We start from the raw sequence: 4,111 nt of genomic DNA, 5'->3' as shown, positions 1-4,111 counted from the left end.
TGAAAGCAGTGATAAGAAACAGGGAAGTGAGCATGGAAGTGAAAAAGTTACTACATGACAGTATTGTGATACCAACTCTAACGTACGGAAGTGAAACTTGGACGTTGTTGGAAGGACACAAGTCGAGAGTGAGAGCATTGGAAATGAGTTATTTAAGAGGAGCCTGTGGAGTCACATGGAGAAACAGGCTGACGAATAAGGATATAAAGGAGCGTTGTGGTGTGGATGTGGATGTGATAAGAAGCGTTATGAGGAACACACTGAGGTGGTTTGGCCATGTGGAGAGGATGGAGGGTGAAAGACTGACGAAGAGAGTGTATGTGAGTGAGGTGGAGGGGGGGAAGAGGGAGGGGGAGGCCGAGGATGAGATGGAGTGATGGGGTGGAGAGGTATATGAGAGAGGGGGGTGTGAGTTGGGAGCAGGGCAGTGAAATGGCGGGGGACAGGGCGACTTGGAGGCGATTTGTTTGTGGCCACCCCAAACGGGATTGAGGCGTCTGGCAATAGATAGATAGTGTGTGTGTGTGTGTGTGTGTGTGTGTGTGTGTGTGCAATGAATTTCCTTTGTCATCGTACATTAGAATAGCAGGAATAAGAAAGTGTGGACAAATTTTCCAATATTGCAAACAGATTATTGATCAGTTTATTTACTTATTTCTTTAATGATGTGCACATGGGTTAACATTCAGCAGATTCTTGTGGCTGATAATGTCACATAATGCCACTCAGAGTTTGTAACGTCACCGTTGCCTTATATACGGTATATATATATGTATATACCGGCATATAAATTTATATTAATATATAATCAGTATATACTATTATGTACCTCTTTTATATTTATATATATATATATATATATATATATATATATATATATATATATATATATGTGTGTATATATGTATGTATATGTATACATATATGTACCAGTATATATGTATATTATATAATGTTTAGATAGCTAGACAGATAGATATGGATCACAGCCTGAAAAAGTAACACATTTTTATTTATTTTAATGCTACACCAATTTATGCACAATGAGAGAGACACCCCTTGGCTGAAGGGTGCAATTCTGTATATAAAGAAAATGAAGCCTTCATTGGCACCTGTGGCAACGACCGATGAACGTAACAATTACCCCTGTTACAATGAATCATAAAAATCATATAAAAGATCTCCTGGTGATCGTTAATGTCAGTGACGGCATAAGCAGGTGACCTATAATTATACCTCTCCCAGTTCACCGCTTCTTCAGGACAACTATCTTCAGTACAACAAGACGTCAGGGACTCTGTGATTCCAGCTGTTTTCTTATACTTGTAGAACCACGTTCTTAACGAAAATAATTTTAGTCCTAGAAACATCAAAGGTGATTAACATTTGATGTTCGAACAAAAAATATTGGAGACAAACAAAACAGACATACAATGTGATACTCCAGAGAGCCACCTGAACGCCCCGACAGCCTGTTTACTGCCGATCCCGCCGACTAGACAGGACGCCAGCACGCCAGACTTAAATGTACACAATGTAAAAACCATAAATAGCAGTGGAAGCCTAACTGGGGACGTTGAGGCCTCGTTGATGCGTAACTAGGGGCTTCGCCCCCTAGACCCAACAATAGTTATAAACTACCTCAGCGTGCAAACTAAAAATGGGAATTAGGTCAAACTTGCGGCAAAAAACTATCTGGCGTTGAGAGAGTTCGTTAATCATGGCGCGTTCATCGCATGGCGAAGGTAGGTGGGATCCTAAAGCAAGCTTTGTATACACCACACAGGAGACACCCATTATAATGTGATACAGGTTGGAAAAATAACGCTCGGCCATTAAATTAAATTACTTCATATTCCGTAAATCTAAGAGACACAGTATGAAGAACAATAATGGAACCTTCCTGTTTACGAACATTTTTTAAAACAAAACCTCTAATAAAGCCCACAATTTACGCTATTATTATTATTTTTTTTTCTTAAGGTATCCTGTCAGTGCTTCATTCCGAAAGGAAATATGGCAGTACCACGTCACTGTCGCCTTATTATAATTATCCGAGTACTCACAGCACTACCTCCCCTTTAACACTCCCCTCTTGCGCCCCCTTCACAAAATCCCAAACTCCCAAAACAGCTTCTGTAATCGATCAGTTCAATGCATCAGCAGCAGAAGGAACTCTTACTCTACCATGTCACCTCTCTTACTTTCACAAAATCTCGGCGCAATCACTGATATAACTCACCATTAATACCCTTTTACAGCTTTCACTTTCCACTCACGGACTCCCGCGTGCCACAATACCCTCAACGGCTGTCCTTACACTCTCGGGTCAATACATCAATATCTACTTAGCTCAGCGACGTATCCTAAGTGGCATGGAGGATTTCGTGACTTAATTCCTTAGCGATTTATTCAGCACACTACACCTCAATACCCTCTTGTATGGTATTGATCTAGCGCATGTTGATACGAGAAGTGTAATATGCAAAACCGCTTCAGAAGAGGTGTTACTGAGCTTGCTTGCCTCTCCGCATCGTGTCATTCCAATTTTTTGTCAATCCCATTACCTTCATCTTACTAAATATAATGTACTTTTTGTTTTACTGGTATTATTGTTGCTATCTGACGATTTTATTTAACCGAAGGACTTTAAGTAATGGAGCAAATTAGCAACACCTGTATTTAACCCTCACATTTTGAAAAAATCTGTGCTACAAGTAATCGTCTGAAAGTGGCAAAATATAAAATAAAACATGATGGTACTGGAAGCGTAAACACGGGTAATGAGTGACGATGCTACTGTGCTGTTAGTATTAGTGATAAGTACAATCCTACGTGAAGTAGTACCGATGATTACATTAACACGGGTAAAAAATAAATGTACAATTGTACTAATATAGTTTTTACAATATAATCTTTCCATATCAGCGATGAATTTGTCTGGATATACGAAAACTCCAATGAAACAAGTATTTGCTTATCAGGGATGTTAACTCTCTCCTGACCGAAGTAGTTTCATTTTCGCATTCCCCATATGATGTTAGGCTTCTCAGCGTTGGAGAAATTTCCATACAGTGTGGTTAGACAACAACCTTCATCAACCGCTTCACTACTGAGTGCTGCCTAATTAAAATGAATGAGGTCGTCGCAATGAGCACGTCAGTAATTATTACCTTAAGTCATTTCGTCATATTTATAAACGTGTTCATCAGCCTGGCGTACATGACATAATAAGGCATACTGACATTTTCTGTTTTTTACCCATTACACTTGATTGCATGAGCCTCGGGGGATGACTTAACTTTTACACCTTAACAACCAAGCTTTTCACCCCTTTGCAGCTTATTTCAGGCAGCTAATTAGTGGCAGAAAATGATAATACTACAGCTTTACATCCTTCTCATCGCACTTCTTCGTAACTAATATCACATTTTACTGTAATCTGTTATTACATCTCAATATTCAAGATGGGGAGATTGTAATTTTACGCCACGTAGGTGTTAAGTGTAGTTTTTTTTTACTCTGGATAGCACCAAACTATTTTACTCACCACTAAGAAACTTCCTGAGGTCTGGGAATTCAGCAGCTACCTCATTAACATAATTATTGGTTACATACTGTAGTAAATTTACTCGTAACAAATTCTTGCTCATCAAATATGTAAAAATGTCATGATAATCCATCCTGAAATTTTCGCTATTAGCCTCTTATGTTTGTTGAATAATCTCTCAACCAACACGCATAATTACGAGATCACGCTTCCAAAATTACCCTCCGAGAATAGCCACCCCAAACCCACCTACCTTTGTTTTGGTCCGAGGGGGAGTCTGCCACCAGTTGCTTTTGAGAGGATGGGTCTTCTCAGTATTACCTTATTTCTCGTATTTTTTCGCTTCCAGGGGCCACATTAGTAGTTTCTGTACCTTGTTTGTATAATTTAGGTGCACTGGTGAGGTATGAGGTGCCAGGGGAGGGAGGAGGAAGGAGGGGAAAAGCGTGTGCGTGTGTTCCAGCTGATGGGGGAGCTGACAAGTGGTTCTGCGCAGGCGCTCGAGTTCCCACGTCCCGTTCCACAAATATCGTTGATGTTGCTCCCAGATATATCTAGAAT

At 40.0% G+C, this 4,111-nt stretch overlaps 1 protein-coding gene across 1 annotated transcript in view; it reads right to left on the bottom strand.

Moving 5' to 3' along the window:
* Positions 1 to 3,863, bottom strand: part of LOC145411631 (uncharacterized) — a 7,510-nt gene extending 3,647 nt beyond the window's left edge. The window contains exon 1 of the mRNA XM_080281639.1: positions 3,804 to 3,863. The gene's annotated coding sequence lies outside the window, so the exon portion shown is untranslated. The remainder of the gene's footprint in view (positions 1 to 3,803) is intronic.
* Between the last annotated feature and the right edge of the window lie 248 nt (positions 3,864 to 4,111).

This window comes from Coenobita brevimanus, chromosome 90 (genome assembly GCF_032717465.1).
Source record: "Coenobita brevimanus isolate Jiangsu-jjx chromosome 90, ASM3271746v2, whole genome shotgun sequence".
Taxonomy (NCBI): Eukaryota; Metazoa; Arthropoda; class Malacostraca; order Decapoda; family Coenobitidae; genus Coenobita; species Coenobita brevimanus.
Note: the sequence above shows the minus strand (reverse complement) of the source record. Positions and strands in the feature narration are given on the sequence as shown.